At 39.3% G+C, this 17,742-nt stretch overlaps 1 protein-coding gene across 1 annotated transcript in view; it reads left to right on the top strand.

The window, feature by feature from the left end:
- The window catches only part of LOC117993281 (mucin-3B), a 106,773-nt gene that overhangs the window by 58,149 nt on the left and 30,882 nt on the right, over positions 1-17,742 (top strand). The window lies entirely within an intron of this gene.

Here is a 17,742-nt window from a genome sequence, read left to right as displayed (position 1 = left end):
AAAACTAAATTTAAGTATAAATTATTATTCGGTAACAACGTCGTCAAAAAGTGCACCCCTGGTTGCCCCTGGGCCAAAGGTGCCCGTCAAGCTAGCAGCATTGCCACGCTGAATGGTCTTTGGACCAGGTATGACGTGATTCCTAATACTATTTCGAAGAAAATTTAAAAAATTAGGCTTTAGGTATACTTTGACGTAAGATTTTTTAAACCTTTTTTACCTGTTGTCTCCCGAAGCCACCATGATTCAAACAAACGTTGCTACCAGTGTTGGGGACAATACGCAAAGAAACATTCAGCTTTTATAAAATAAAGAAGGTCTGGCACGCACTGGCTCTCTCTCTGATGCAGGTACTGTATTTATTAACTCTTTAAGTTATTTTTTGTATCTAATGTGTACAAATCTCATGTTTAAAATAGTTCATTAATAAAAGCATAGAAATATTTTTCTAACGATATTAAACCTATGTAACAATAAAAAAATACTACAAAAATGTCGGTAATGTATCGGTAATAACTAATGGAAATTGCGTATGGCTACAATATACATTACCTTTACTTAGGGCCTAAGCAAACAAGCTGTTTTAGCCAGCAGTAGAGATTACGCATCGAACTTTGTAAATCGCTAATTTTGGTTTTGGAAAGCGTTGTCCGTGTTACTCATACTTATGTGACGTTTTGTCCACGACAGAGACAACGCTCTACGAAACCGAAGCTGTTGATTATTTCTTTCTAAAGTACGATGTGTAATCTTTCATGCCGGGTTTCATTTTCATTTCACGCTACGACAGCTGATAGTCGCTTTTCATGGGCAGCAATGGAATTACATTGTACCGTTGCAGACTAATGCGCAGACATGGGCAGCAATGGAATACCACTGTACCGCATGCTTCGACTATACCAAAACCGTATTAGACTCGTATTGACGACGTCACTTGTTTCTTCGAAGCGTTTGATGCGGTCGACGTGCATTGATAACGTCACTTTATTGCTATGGGGTACAGAGTCGCCGACACATAGAATCGCAAAATCGCTAATCGCTGATGCTTAATATACCAGCGTCGATTCTGATGTTACCTATTCTTTAAACTAAATTTAGAGTATTTGTCTTATATTTATCTTTTTCTTTTTAACATTGCTAAAAAAGGACAGAAAACTCTCACAACAACTTCTACTTTAAACAATAGGCTCACGACTGGCTCCTAAAGTCACGAGGTTAAAAATTGAATTAGGTCCTTATCTGTCCTTTTCTTATTACATTGGTAAGAAAAAGTTGCGAATACTCTAAAATTTATTTGCACTCAGGATCAGTACGACTGTAGTACTGTGTGCTCTTGCCTTTAAGTGAGCAGATGGCATGCGCACGCGTCGACCAACGGGACAAAATGATTTTTTATTACGCCATGATACACATCTCTAAGTCGCTGAGGAATCCACAATCTCCACATCACATTATAAATGTATTAGAGAATTCTTTGCTCTTTGATAATATTTCCCGATTAGGTAAGTATTATACATCATACTCGTGGTGATACCCTAGTGGTTAAAACATTGGCTTTCTAGTCGGGAGGTCCATGGTTCGATTCCGCGTACGCACCTCTAATTGGTAGGTAATTAAATTAAATCATCTGCATTAACGGAAGTCCCTACAAGAGACCTATGTCCAGCAGTGGACGTCTATCGGTTGATGATGATGCATTAACGGTAAAGAAAAACATCGTGAAGAAACCTTTTTTAGGGTTCCGTACCTTAAAAGGGAAAAAGAAACCCTTAAGGGTCACTTCGTTGTCTATCTATCAAGACACGTATAGGGTACTTCCCGCTGACCTAGAATCATGAAATTTTGCAGATAGGAATAGGTCTTATAGCACACGTAAGGCGGAAAATCCGAAAACCGTGGATTTGTGTTTACATCTAAAAAATAATTAAAATATGAATTCATGAATAATAACAAGACGTATTTCAACTTTTAAAGTAACATTAAAATATCAAGTGGGGTATCATATGAAAGGGCTTTATACCTGTACATTCTAAAACAGATTTTTATTTATTTTTATGTATAATAGTTTTTGAATTATCGGACAAAATGTCCACAGTGTAGTGCGGAACCCTCAGTGCGCGAGTTTGACTCGCATTTAGCGAGTTTTTTTGTTAACGGGGAAGATATCTTTTTGCAAACCTGCATACCTGAGAGTTCTCCATAATGATCTGAAAGGTGTGAGAAGTCTGCTAATCCACACTTGGTTAGGGTATAGAATATAGAATATAGATACTATACTATATACACTAGACTAGATAATAGGTTTCATTCTAGACTTCTCATCTTTTATCAACATTTTTGCTTGTTAATATCTTAGAAATCTTGTTATAGAAATTATTATTTTCGTTTGTAATCATACTAAACTACTGGAATTTAAATAACGCCTAGCAATCCAAAAAGCCATTATCCAAGTTATAATTACAAGCAATTCAACAGAAAATAAACGGTCAAGTGCCAGTCGGACTCGTAAACGAAGGGTTCCGCGCCATTGTACAGGAAATCTCAAACCAGTAGGTATAAAAATAGTTTGCAAGTTAATGACGGACGTCGCCATCTATATGTGACTAGCTTATGCTCGCGATTTCATCCGCGTAGACTACACAAATTTCAACCCCCCCCCCCCTTTAGGGGTCGAATTTTCAAAAATCCTTTCTTACCGGACGCCTACGGTATAATAGCTATCTGCAAATCTGCATGCCAAATTTCTGCCCTATCCGTCCAGTACCTACTTTGAGCTGTAACGCACAGCTCAAACTAGTTCAGCTAGATCAACAGAGCAGAGCTAGAGCAGCACTCAAGATAGATCAGTCAGTCAGTCAGTCACCTTTTCCTTTTATATCTATATATGTGATTTAGTAAATTAATTTTTTCATGAACACATTTGTTTTTTATGATGTAACCACAAATTCAAGGTTATCGGATTTATTCCTTTACTTGTGCTATATGTAAAACGACCTACCTATTAGTACGCGACAGGTTGAAACGGCAATTGGGGAGGGAACATCGCACACACTCGCACACACCCGCACATCCCGCATAACCCGGTGCGGGCATGTGCGAGTGTCCGGGTGTGCGGGGCGTCCCCTGCCTTATATCGCGGACTATATGTACTTTTAATGATTCTACGTAAACAAGAATACCTTGTAGGTTTTCTTGACAGATAGGCGGACAGACGGACAGACACAGACGGACAGATAGACAACCAAGTGATTATATAAGGGTTCCTTTTTTCGTTTTGAGATACGGAACCTTAAATAACAAAACGTGGTCAATACAGAGCTGATCCGAGGTTAACGGCTCGGAAACGGTAACACGACGTAACACTATTACACCATTACGGTATAGATTACGAGTACATCTCGTGTATGAAATGGGTTCTTTGTGTTTTTTTTTAATTTATAGACTAGCGCTTGGCTGTAATCAGACCTGCTTGCAAGTGATGTTTCAGCCTAAGATGGGTTACGCTTGCCTAGCGGATGCCTATTCACTCTTGAAAACTATTGCGTTCCATATCCTAGCGGTTCGAATTAGAAATGAGGAGGCAAATCACTTCGTACGTGTTCGTGGAATTTCAACTTGGCGATGCCTAATTGCGGTACGATAGTAGAAAAATGAAGGAGGAACCAGGTCAAAAGGTTCTTGTGAGAATCAATCAATCAATCAGCCTATTTGCGTCCACTGCTGGACATAGGCCTTCCCAAGAGCACGCCACCACACACGATCCTCCGCCTTCCTCATCCACCCACTTCCCGATATCTTCTTAAGGTCGTCAGTCCAGCGGGTTGGAGGTCGTCCCACACTGCGCTTGCTGATACGCGGTCTCCACTCCAGAACACGTCTGCCCCATCGGCCATCGGTTCTGCGGCAGACGTGGCCTGCCCACTGCCACTTCAGCTGGCTAATTCGTTGGGCTATGTCGGTCACTCTGGTTCTTCTACGGATTTCCTCGTTACGGATTTTGTCCCTCAAAGAGATACCCAACATAGCCCGCTCCATAGCCCGCTGAGCGACTTTGAACTTGTGGACAAGGCCAACTGTCAGTGTCCACGTCTCAGCGCCATACGTCATCACAGGTAGGACACACTCATTAAAGACTTTCGTCTTTAGGCTTTGGGGTATCGACGAATTGAAGACTTGACGCAATTTACCAAATGCTGCCCAGCCCAACTGTATTCTTCTGTCAGCTTCCTTGTCGAAGTTGTTCCTACCAAGTTGTATTACTTGTGAGAATACCAGCTATTATCTACGACATAATATTATGTCATAAGCTCCCATACAAAACAAAAAGGAACGTATTTTCACGGACTCGGATCGGATGAGTGCGTAACCGCCGTTAGTAACAATTTGGTAGTTATCAATAAAAAGATTTGTACCTAGTTATGATAGTGGATATTAAATCACCGCTGGAGCAGGAAACTCGGAGACCAGTCCGAACAGAAAGTAAGGCCGGTTCGAGGTCAGGCGAATGTATATACAATGTATACCTAATATAGTTGTTGTTAGTGGTTTTGTTTACGTGTACTCGTGCTTTGTTCTATTTTTAAAAGGGCCCTATAGGGATGACGACTAATAGTCAAATCAGCGACTTTTTATCAAACGTCAAAACGCGTGCTTGGTAAGGGAGCTTGCATGAAATACATAGATGTGACGTCGCATTTTACGCATTATACTTACACTCTTCTGCTCCAAACGTGTTTATACCCATATACGGATATAGGATATAGGCTACTTTTTGTCTTGGAAAATCAGAATTCCCGCAGGATTTTTAAAAACCTAAATCCACGCGGACGAAGTCCCGGGCATCATCTTTTAAATACTTAGTTAATAATATAATTTGTGTGCAAAATTGTACGTAAATAATACATAGTATGTAAAAATGTACTTCTCTTATGTATAGGTAGTAGGTACCTACATCATCATCACCATCATGATCAGCCCATCGCCGGCCCACTACAGAGAACGGGTCTCTTCTCAGAATAAGAAGGGTTTTGGCCTTAATCTACCACGTTGGCCAAGTGCGGATTGGCAGACTTCACACAGCTTTAAGAACATTATGGAGAACTCTCAGCTCAGGCATGCAGGTTTCCTCGCGATGTTTTCCTGCACCATTAAGCGAGTGAAACCTATTTAATTACTTAAAACGCATATAATTTCGAAAAGTTAGATGTTCGTACTCGGGATCGAATACCCAACCTCCGATGAGGCGGACGTCCTAACCACTAGGCTATTACAGTTTAGGTACCTACATGTTTCCCATATTGCAATATATTCAACAAAATCGTTTGTATTCAAATAGAAAATGGTTCGCGTACTGCGAGACGATAAGTTGCAGTTGACATTTCTAAATGTCTCTCCTGTTTTTTTTGTGTCTGCGTTTTCCATAAACTGGTTTTGAGTCTCTTTTGAGTATTAAAGCATAATACAACAAAGTACAGTCAAGTTTACGCCAATAAATAAGTTTTATAGTTGCCACCAGGTGAGATTGCAGTCAAAGGCTAATTTGTATGGGAATAAAAAAAAACGATATATCAGGCCAAGTCATAATGGGATCATCAGTTACAGTGCGACAAGGCTCTCTTGGCACTTGAATGACATTGACAGGGGGGCGCTGTTGGAGAACAAAGCCTTAGAATATTCAAACGAGCACAAAGGGCACATTTGACGGCAATGTTAGTTCCGATTTTCGCCACGCGCCAAGATAGCCTTGTCGCACTGAAAGTGACTAAGTTGATCCACCTGCAGTAATCTGTCCTTGTCAAAAATGTCCTTGCTTTATCTGGGGAATCCAAAATGGCCGCGGGCGAGAGAAAACCTGCGTCGTGTCGTCGCGCCCAAATTTGAATTAAGAACCTGTTCGCTTTTCACCCGACCTCGATTCGTATGCCTCATCGAGTCAACAACAGTAGATAGTAGGTAGGCATGAGTTGTCCGCTGTGGTTGATCACTTTCGATTTTGATGATAATTTGTTGACTAAGTACTTAAATAATAGTAGGATTATAATTATTGTACCCCTGGTCAATAAGTACCTACCAGTTTTAGTCACGTTTATTATTACTATTTGCTTTCAAATAATTTTCGTTTTGTGAAATTACTTTTCTTCTTCACAGTGATTTCACAGGCGATTTTTTATCAAAACTTCAAAGGTGATTTATCTATTTTCGTATTTACAATAGTTTGGTGTATATTTTTAAAAATTCAGTGAAACTCTGATTCTCCGAGACAAATAGTAGCCTATCTGCACCTCCAAAATCTAGCTATCTCTGTGCCTTTCGTCAAGATTGGTTTAGCCGTAATAAGGTAACAGACAGACATACAGACACACTATCACAATTGTAATATTAATATGGAAGTATGGATATAACTCCCGCAAATTTCTAATGCGCGTGGCCGCCATTTAGTGACGTCAGCACTAGACTGAAGTTTCGAGCTGATGGTATATATTTATTTCAGCTGACGTCAAAATGACGTCATTTCGATGTTAATGAGACATGGTTCCAGCGCAATAGCAATTTGCGGGACTTATATCGATTAGTATGGGCAATATTAGTATGGATTAAAATACCCACGAATTTGTATTCTAAACAGATTAGAATTAATACAAAATGCTAATAATCTTTCACTGCGAAGCGAATAACCTCCGTTCGAAAGTGTCCTAAAAATTATTCCATATAGGTAATCGATTTCATGTACCTACTTGACATTCAAGTCACCTGTTGTATCGGAAAATTTGCAAGCAAAAATTAACTTTATTACAAAGAGACAATGTTCAAAATTAATTGCATGTGATCGGTTGACAAAGGTATGCGAAAGATCGCGAAAGGTTTGCATTTGATCTGTTTTTTCCTTCATTTCGAATTTTAAACTTGCATGCCGACTAGAATTTGAATTTCAAACTTTCTTTTGTTTTTAAATTTCTTTAATTTCATCATCATCATCCCACAACAACCCATCGCTGGGTCATTACGGAGCACGGATCTCCTCTCAGAATGAGAAGAGCTTAGCTATATAATGTACCACGCAGGTCAAATGCGGATTGGCAGACTCTTTTTAGAACAGAACCATGAATGAGTGAAAAGATAATTTACTGAAATGCTACTTTGCGATTGTTACACCGTGAATACACTGGCAAATTATCACATTAGGCGTGTGAATAAAGCTTACGAGCATGTGAAATTCCATTTTTAAATATTTCACCATTGACTTTCACTGTCACTTTTTTTAGTATGTCCATGGTTTGTGTTGACGTCTCTTCTAAAGAATTCGAATTTCAAGTTTGGAATGTTGTTTGTTTTCTATTTTATTATAAACATTATAAACCATCTTGATTCTTGATTATAATAATATTATGTACCTACAGTACGATTCACACTTAAATGCGTCTGCGTGAAGTTGCGAGACGTGCGCTGTTACCCTCCCCACTTCCCCGGACACCCAAAATGTGTGTGGTGCGCAACGTCGTGCGCAAACTTCAGGAGCGCATATTTACGTTTGAATCGTACCTACTGTATATGAAATTTTAGAATTACGTGCGCTCTTTTGAAATAATCTGTCCTTGCAAAGACGAGCAGGCGGCGCCCTAATTGTTTTTTTTTAATAATTAAAAGACGAAGGTCAAGTCTTTACTTTCAAAAAGTAAGAAAGAGTAAGTGGTTATCTAAATGCATATTTATCTAAGAAATAAAGTGAGTTTATTTTAATTTTAAGGTGAATATTCATATTTTTTTTTAATGCTTCCTAGTATTTTGTTGATTGAAAGCCAATTTACATGCCAAGATTCTTAAAATAGGGCTTATCTGTGTAATAGGTCAATCTGCATAACCGTATTATATGCTAAATACCTACTATTGTCCCGCGAGAGGCCTTTGTTTTATTTACACGTATGGTGGTATGGTACTTACTGATAGGAACAATGACCTAGTAGGCTAGTACTTGTCCCTTCTTCGACCTAGCATTTTTGCGGAATACCAACAGTTTGTATAGGATATATTTTGACTGACTGACTGACTGATCTATCAACGCACAGCTCAAACTACTGGACGGATCGGGCTGTTTGGCATGCAGATAGCTATTATGACGTAGGCATCCGCTAAGAAAGGTTTTTGAAAATTCAACCCCTAAAGGGGTGAAATAAGGGTTTGACATTTGTGTGGTCCACGCGGACGAAGTCGCGGGCATAAGCTAGTCATACCTAAATCCTGTTTTACCAATATTATGTAAGAAATATAATATTTTAGCTTATATAAAGAATATATTTATGATCTGGATATCCTTGATCAAGCGTTCATCTTCTTAGGGTTCCGTACCAAAATTGTAAAAAAGGAACTTCTAAGTATGTCCGTCTGTCATACTTGCTTATTTCAGTAACTGCTAATACAATAGACTTACCTTTTCCTTTTATATATTTAGATAGCTATTTAATGTTTTATTTCCAAGTGACGGAACCCTTGGTGGGCGTGTCAGATTCGCACTTGGCCGGTTTTGTAGCACAGTAACCCAAAGCACACTTATGGTTTAAGGAGTGGCGTAAAACTACGACGTTGGATGAAATGTTATTTTTAAACGTTAAGTACATACAACGCATCATTGAACGGAATAAATTAAAATACGTTAAATTAACATCCAAACTGGTTAATTTAATAGTTAATGGAGATTGGACTTTACACCTAAATCCTCCACTGTTCACAATGCTTTTGTTTTACATTTTTCAAATTTTTAGGGTTCCGTACCTACCTCAAAAGGAAAAAACCCAGCCAAGTGCGAGTTAGACTCGCGCAACGAGGGTTCCGTACTCGGGTATTTTTTTTGACATTTGGCACGATAAATTTAAAACTATTATGCATAAAAATAAATAAAAAATTGTTTTAGAATATGAAGGTAAAGAGCCCTTTCATATGATATATTATTAGTTACTACTTAGTTACTACCTTTCACTTGGTATAGTTATCTTACGAACATTGAAAATACTAATTATTTGTTTATGAGCACATTGTATTTTTTTTGTGATGTAACCACAAATTCATGGTTTTCGGATTAACTTCTTTATCTATGCTATAGTACCTACCTGCCTACCCAATTTCATGATTCTAGGTCAACGGGAAGTAACCGATAGGTTTTCTTTACATACACGACGGACAGACGGACAGACAGACAGACAGACAGACAGACGGACAGATAGACAGACATACAGACAGACAGACATACATACATACAGACAGACAGACAACAAAGTGATTCTATAAGGGCTCCTTTTTCCTTTTGAGGTACGGAACCCTAAAAAGATTGCACAATTAAAGTCTCACGATTAAAATCGTATAATAATGGTGATGCGCAACCGTTTGGGAGCTAATGCCACTGACGACATTTGACGGTGTCTACATAATGGGTTTCCAACTAATGTTGCTAAATGTTGCATTGGACAGGCGAAAATTTTCTTATGATGTGTCAGAATGTCAGAGTAAAGGCGGACACAAATTATCGGATGCGGCTGACGGATGCGGCTACGGATTACGGGCTAATAGCCGCGACTTACAATTATATGGATATTATATAGTACACTGAACTGTGCAAACTATCGGTGATGCGCAACCGTTTCAGTGGTAATGTCATTGACGACATTTGACGATGTCTACAGAATGGGTTTCCAACTAATGTTGCTAAATGTTGCATTGGACAGGCGAAAATTTTCTTATGATGTGTCAGAATGTCAGAGTAAAGGCGGACACAAATTATCGGATGCGGCTGACGGATGCGGCTACGGATTACGGGCTAATAGCCGCGACTTACAATTATATGGATATTATATAGTACACTGAACTGTGCAAACTATCGGTGATGCGCAACCGTTTCAGTGCTAATGTCACTGACGACATTTGACGATGTCTACAGAATGGGTTTCCAACTAATGTTGCTAAATGTTGCATTGGACAGGCGAAAATTTTCTTATGATGTGTCAGAATGTCAGAGTAAAGGCGGACACAAATTATCGGATGCGGCTGACGGATGCGGCTATGGGCTACGGGCTACGGGCTAATAACCGCGACTTACAGTTATATGGATATTATATAGTACACTGAACTGTGCAAACTATCGGTGATGCGCAACCGTTTCAGTGCTAATGTCACTGACGACATTTGACGATGTCTACAGAATGGGTTTCCAACTAATGTTGCTAAATGTTGCATTGGACAGGCGAAAATTTTCTTATGATGTGTCAGAATGTCAGAGTAAAGGCGGACACAAATTATCGGATGCGGCTGACGGATGCGGCTACGGGCTACGGGCTACGGGCTAATAACCGCGACTTACAGTTATATGGATATTATATAGTACACTGAACTGTGCAAACTATCGGTGATGCGCAACCGTTTCAGTGCTAATGTCACTGACGACATTTGACGGTGTCTACATAATGGGTTTCCAACTAATGTTGCTAAATGTTGCATTGGACAGGCGAAATTTTCTTACGGCGTGTTAGAATGTCAGAGTAAAGGCTGAAACAAATTATCGGATGCGGCTGACAGTCGCGACTCACGTCTCTGGATATTACGTGATATTACATATTACACTGAACTGTGCAAACTGTAGGCGATGCGCAACCGTTTCAGTGCTAATGTCACTGACGACATATTTTGACGGTGTCCACAATGGATGTTTTTTTAAAACACAAATTAATGAGGTTCCAATTACTAATGTTGCTAAATGTTGCATTGGACAGGCGAAAATTTTCTTATGGCGTGTTAGAATGTCAGAGTAAAGGCGGAAACAAATTATCGGATGCGGCTGACAGCCTCGACTTACCTACTTAAAATCTAAAAATATTATGTGGACTAATAACACAAACTTTGGTCCAACAGTTATTGCAAGTTGTAACTGCAATGGAAGTGCATTGACTCACCCTACTGACATAGTTATGCTTTATCTCTTTCCCTGTAGTAAGAAAGTATACGACTGTCTCTTTCACACATATTTACGACACTTTTCCAGTCGTAAAGTTGGAATCTGGTAGGTACATTCCATTCAGAGTTAGTTAGGTATTTATTTGATTTATCTGATAGCTAAGGTACTTTTACAAATCCATACTAATATTTTATAAAATGTGAAAGTGTGTCTGTCTGTCTGTCCTTCTGCTAGCTTTTCACGGCTCAACTATTCAACCGATTTTGACGAAATTTGGTACAGGGATAGCTTGCATGCCATGGAAGGACATAGGTTAAAACCGGAAAATTGAAGAGTTCCCACAAGATCTTTAAAAACCTAAATCCACGCGGACCAAGTCGCGGGCATCATCTAGTCTTTAATACGAATATGCAGGAAAATGTTAAAATGAAGTAAGTAATATTAGACTTTTATTTTATTTATGGCTATGGGTAAAATGCCCTCGAGTTAAAAATATGTTCTTAAATTTTAAGAAGCTGTTAATGATTAATTGATGATCAAGCGTCGAAGATTTAAGAGAATCTGATCGATCTGATTTATTGGATTTGATTTACCTAACTTTTGAGGCACTTATTGCCGATTTGCCTCAAAAGCAGTCCGAAAAATAAAAGAAAAAATTATAGTTTGACCTTATTTTAAAAGTCAATTTTTTTAGACTTATTGCTTGCGTCTTACGTTTTAAAATTTGTCATCGATACCTATAAGAACACGACAGGGGCCATGGGAGTATGAGGCGGGCGGACGCCCCGCACACCCGCACGTCACCCGCCCTTGCCCGCACCGGGTTAACGCGGAGGCTGTACGGGTGTGCGGGGAGTTCCCACGCCGATTACAATCTCGACCTGTCGCGTACATTCTATATCAATGAAAATAACAAACAGCTGTTGTTTCGTGATGCCAATCACTTTCATTGACACAAATCTCAACACTGCGCGGCAAAAGTGAAAATCTGCCTCAAAATAAAAACACGAAACAACAGTCACGATGAAAAACGACGGTAGTCGACACCGTCTCAACTGCGCGACGAGAAAAAAGTTCGCCCATCTAAAAAATGGGAAGCTAACTTCGATTGCATTATTTTTAAAATTCCAGTATTTTTTAAATGTTGCATTTAATCCATAATCTATTCTTATATATATATCTTAATATATTATTACTTTGTAACTACAATTTTGGTATACATGAAAAATAAAAATAAATAAATAAGGAAATTGGATCCGAGACATGGTCGCTAACTATGGGCCTCATAAGAAAGCTCAGAGTCACTCAGCGGGCGATGGAGAGAGCTTTGCTTGGAGTTTCTCTACGTGATCAAATCAGAATAGAGGCGATCCGTAGGAGAAATAGAGTAACCGACATAGCTCAACGGGTTGCGAAGCTGAAGTGGCAATGGGCATGGCAGATAGTTCGTAAAACCGATAGACCGTAATGGACAGATCGAGATGACAGTCAGGGTATGAGGCGGGGAGATACCCCGCACACCCGTAAATCACCCGCGCTTGCCCGCACCGGGTTAGCCCGGGGGCTTGCCGGTGCCATCCTCGATTGCCATCTCGACCTATCGCGTCCTGTAGGTATTGTATGCTACAGATTTTTTTATTGCTGTAAACATTCTTAACAACATAATAACTTTAAATTCAGAACATGACATTCACACCATTAAATCAATCTTGATTTCAGCATCATAGACTAGGCATAAGTACCTACCTAACTTTTTTTTTGTGGAAACAAGACCGTGCGAATTTGTCTATGGTCAGTTCTTAATTCCTTTTAAAGGATTTTATGCTCTATTAAATAGAGTTTAAGTTAAATTTACCATGACAACATTCTTGTAATTAGTAATTAGAAGTTTAATATTCAAATACGGAACAAGTAACGGGAAAAGCATTTATGTCATCAAAGAATTGATGATATTATTATGCGAACGGTTATTATGTATGTAAATTATTAAATAGCAGTAAACATATGCCAGTGTGAGGCACTTGTACCATCGCCGAAGAGGAAGCGACTAGCGATCGACTATTTTCTCGCTAAAGAAACGTACAATCGTTATAATAATTCCGTTCAGTAAAAGAGATAAGTATGTCGCTACTTGCTAGTTGATCGCTGACTGTATACACTGCCAGCAAGAACTGCTTCACTAGTTTGTCGCAGCGACAAGAGCTATCAAAGAAAAATTCGCTCAACGATTTTTCACATTTCATTTATAATGGTGTTTCGAACATTCGTACAAATTTTCAGCTCTATTTTTTTTATATTTTTTTTATTAAGAATATTAGCCATGTTAAATGACTAATATTCCCCTTTCCTCTCCAACTAAGCGTCAGGCTTGTGCTAGGAGTAGGTACGACAATAGTGCAACGGGCGGGGTTTGAACCGTCGACCTTTCGGTTTTCAGTCCACTCCTTTACCCGTTGAACTATTGAGGCTATTATGTGCTACTATGTACCCTTACTCCTATTTTTTGAGCTAAATTGATTGGACTAGTAGTAGAACTGTTCTTTCCTACGATTTATGGGTATTTTACTAAGCAGTGATATGTGTTATGATGTTCGGGAGGTAGAGAATTAGATCCCTGGCACGGATCTCTAATTTTTCAGAGTTATGTGCGTTTTAAAGCTTAAACATCACTTGCTTTAGCGGTGAAGGAAAACACCGTGAGGCCCAGTGCGGACTGGCAGACTTCACATACCTTTAAAAACATTATGGAGAACGCTCGGGCATGCAAGTTTCCTCACATTTTTAACCTAGTTTAAAATAATATCTGTCCCGGCTGTACTCACATGTTTAGTCGACGTTAGCCCGACTAGTTTCGAACCCATCCGGCGTCCTTTTTCAAGGGAGTCCGTTCGCGCACGCGCCGCGGTTTTGACTGCGCATGAAATGCATGCGCATTGCATGCTACCCTCAGCGTGGAAACCGCTTTTTGACGCTAAGACAAGGGCATCAGTCGTGGGACAGGACACCATTAGCTCCGCGTGCCTGGATTTCGGTGACGGTTCCAGCGATGAAGATCAGCAAGAACTGTCGGGAGACGATCGGCAGCTGTCTCCCGACCCCACCCCCCACCCCAGCCACCCTCACAACGGGCTCTACGGGCAGTCAAAACCGCGGCGCGTGCGCGAACGGACTCCCTTGAAAAAGGACCCCGGATGGGTTCGAAACTAGTCGGGCTAACGTCTACTAAATACGTGAGTACAGCCGGGACAGATATTATATTTAGAATGGAAATCACTCACGGTAGTTTAAACGCTAAAATAGTTTAAAATAGTAAAGATGTAAAAACAGTTCGCACAGCAACCTCTGTGAATATCGGTCGGCATTGATATGCGTGGAGCGAACTGTGCTTCCGGACGCGACACTGACACCGTGTCAGTGAAACTGCCATTAGGGGCAGTTTAATTAATTAAAGTATTCATTCTAAATAATATCTGTCCCGGCTTTACTCACGTGTGTAGTCGACGTTAGCCCGACTAGTTTCGAACCCATACGGGGTCCTTTTTCAAGGGAGTCCGTTCGCGCACGCGCCGCGGTTTTGATATTATTTAGAATGGAAATCACTCACGGTAGTTTAAACGTTAAAGTATTCAGTTCAAATTAAACTAATTAAATATTATTAGTCCTAAACACTAGGTTATCATAAAAACAACACAAGCCCCGAAATGTCTCGCTCTTATGACCCCGCAGGATTGCTATGTCTGTCTATACGTCAGTCCCGATCGACTGCATAAATTAGTGTGGTCCTGACTGACTGACTGACCGAAAATAGTCTGGATAGAATAAAATAGTAAACTGACCTGAAAATACAATTCTACAAATTAGAATTGGGTGACACTGGCAAATTAGTTATTAAGTTTTTTTTTTAATTCAGATACTCATACAAGTTAGCCTATGACTGCAATATCACCTGGTGGTAAGTGATGATGCAGTCTAAGATGAAAGCGGGCTAACCTTGAAGGGATATGGCAGTTTTTATTAAACCCATGCCACCCTTTGGTTTCTACAGGGCATCGTATCGGAACGCTAAATCGCTTGGCGGCACGGCTTTGCCGGTAGGGTAACTAACCACGGCTGAAGTCTCCCACCAGACCAGACCAGAAATTTAGAAACCAACTCATTCAATTCAACTCAACCAATTCACTGCGCCAGTGTTAAGTGTAGTCAAGTTTAGGTCTCTTACATTGTTACGAAGATACGCGCAAAACGCGCTCGTAAAAAACTCGAATAAACTCAACTTTCTTTGAAGGACAGTGTAACACTGGGTCAACAATCAACATAGCCTTTGGGGTCAGCGGAAACGTCACTCGCATACATAGTGCGTTGACACGCATTCTTCTAAACGTCCGCAAAGCGTTCACGGCGACGCGTGCGTTTTTGCGTCCAAGTCATGCTCAAGTGTACTTGTATGAACTGGTTTATATTGACTTTCTCTGAACTATTTTTTTCATTTCCATTATTACTGAATCCTTCCTTCTCCGTTCAAAGCATAAAACATTCAAACATGCCATGAGGCTGAGATCTATAGAGCGCACTTTGACTTTGCTCAGACATAGATTGAGTCAAAAGGAGACAGATTTATGTGAGAGATTTACATCTGTCTCGTTTTAACTCTGTCTTAAGTCTAAGCTAAGTCAGAGTACGCTCTATAGATCTCATCCTAAGTATTAGCTTTTATAATTGGTTGCGAAAGAATTTTCAAATTTGCCAACACTCAAATTAAAACAATGAAAAGTTTAAAAAAATAAATTCATTATAGGTATACGCTTGACCACAATCACACCTGATGGGAAGTGATGATGTGGCCTAAGATGGGACGCGTTTACCCAGAAGATGCCTATTCACTCTTGTTTTAAAGATACCCGGGTTGTAATTGGTAGGAAACACGTATCGCGGAAGAGTATTCCAAACCTTAGCCATACGTATGAGGAATGATGACGCAAAATGTTTCGTGCGTGAAACAAGCTTAAGTTAACGAGTTTAAGTAAAACACACTTACTAAAGTCCATCCACTAGTATCCACTTAAGTAAGTCTAAATATACCTACTTTTTAAAAGTCAATAGTCATGTATATTTAAACGTATGTTATGAACTCGTAGATACCTATTTGGCAATAGCACTTTTACGGAAACGTGCCACAAAATCCGGTGACTGTGAGAAGAAGGCCAGCTGCAGGCAGCTGAAGGCAGGTTATTCCACCAGTTATTTAGATTTGATTGCGGCTTTTGTTCTCGGGGTTTTTGCGCAAGGTTTTTTTCCCAAAGGGTTGTTATTTCTTACTACACTGAGATCTTTCGCAAACATGTTAGATAACTGAGAAATTGTAACATGAGCTGTTAGATTAACTCTTTAACTAAACTAAATTGGGTATTTGACTACATCAAAAATAAATTATTTCTCAGTGATTATTAAATAGAGGGTCTTCCAAAATACGTAAAATCCACGTCCTTTGTTGGTTTTAAGTGTAATAACCATTTTAAATTATCGATTAAACTAAAAAAAGCACGTCAAATGATTGTGACGTCATTCACACATCGGTATTTCATAAAATCTCGCATACTAGGCGCGCGTTTTGACGGTTGATAAAAAGTTACTGATTTGACTAGCTGTCAAATACCGTATTATTCACATTTCTTGTGGAAGGATTCGGCCGTGGCTAGTTATCTATCTACTATCTACTACCCTACCAGCAAAGACGTGAGACTGACGAGAGAGAAAGACTGTGATAGCCTAGTGGTTAGGACGTCCGCCTTCTAATCGGAGATCGGGGGTTCAATCCCGGGCACGCACCTCTAACTTTTCGGAGTTAAGTGCGTTTAAATTAATTAAATATCACTCGCTTTAACGGTGAAGGAAAACATCGTGAGGAAACCTGCATGCCTGAGAGTTATGATGATGACATTACTCCAAGGGGTTTAATAAACTGTCATACTCTTTCCAAGTTAGCCCGTTTCTGTCTTAGACTGCATCGTCACTTACCACCAGGTGAAATTAATTGTAAACTAGTATCAAAAATTAAATTAAATTTCATAGCTTGTAAATTAAAACGATTAGGTATACACTTATTTTTCTTGAGCTTCATTAAGTTTCATTAAATACTTTTTGTGTATTCATACTAAGCAATATTGAGGTTTAGATTTCACTAAATAGGCTACTTTTTGCGTGCGCAAAATGTAATGCAGATCCGACCAATGTCTGACCTAGGCAACAAGAAAATGTACTATAGTCTGATTTTTAATTCCGTGGAATTCTGCCGTTTCTTAATGTTACCAGAGATAAAACAGTTCCCACAAAGAAGAAAACTTTAAATATTGTACATAGGTAAATTGAAGTACATAAATCAATTGCCGCATGTATGTAAGAATATCACTTGAGAACAAATCAACCGATTTGGCTGATTTTTTGTTGTTTTCGTAAAGAACAAGGTTTTTGTGAAAGAATTTCTTAAAAAATCCTGAATCACAATCTATGCGTGTACTTTTAGGCACATCAAGATGATTAAAATTAAAAACAACTAAGAATAAACTTAGAAAAGTTCAACATATAAGTCAAGATTACATCCTCAAATCAACCGATCCCATTGCTGCCAGTTTCCACTTTCCACTGTTAAAGATTGCACCCTATTTTAGTGCGAAGTTATGTCTGTCTGTGTGTCTTAGGGCTTTTTATATTGATAGGGATTTAATGTAATTTGGGGTAAAATCGAACTTCAGGTTATGGTCACACTGTTTTTCATACAAACAACTCCCCAGATGTATAAAAATGACAGC

The sequence above is a fragment of the Maniola hyperantus genome, chromosome 23, assembly GCF_902806685.2.
Source record: "Maniola hyperantus chromosome 23, iAphHyp1.2, whole genome shotgun sequence".
Lineage (NCBI taxonomy): Eukaryota > Metazoa > Arthropoda > Insecta > Lepidoptera > Nymphalidae > Maniola > Maniola hyperantus.
This window is presented reverse-complemented; position numbering and strand designations above follow the sequence as displayed.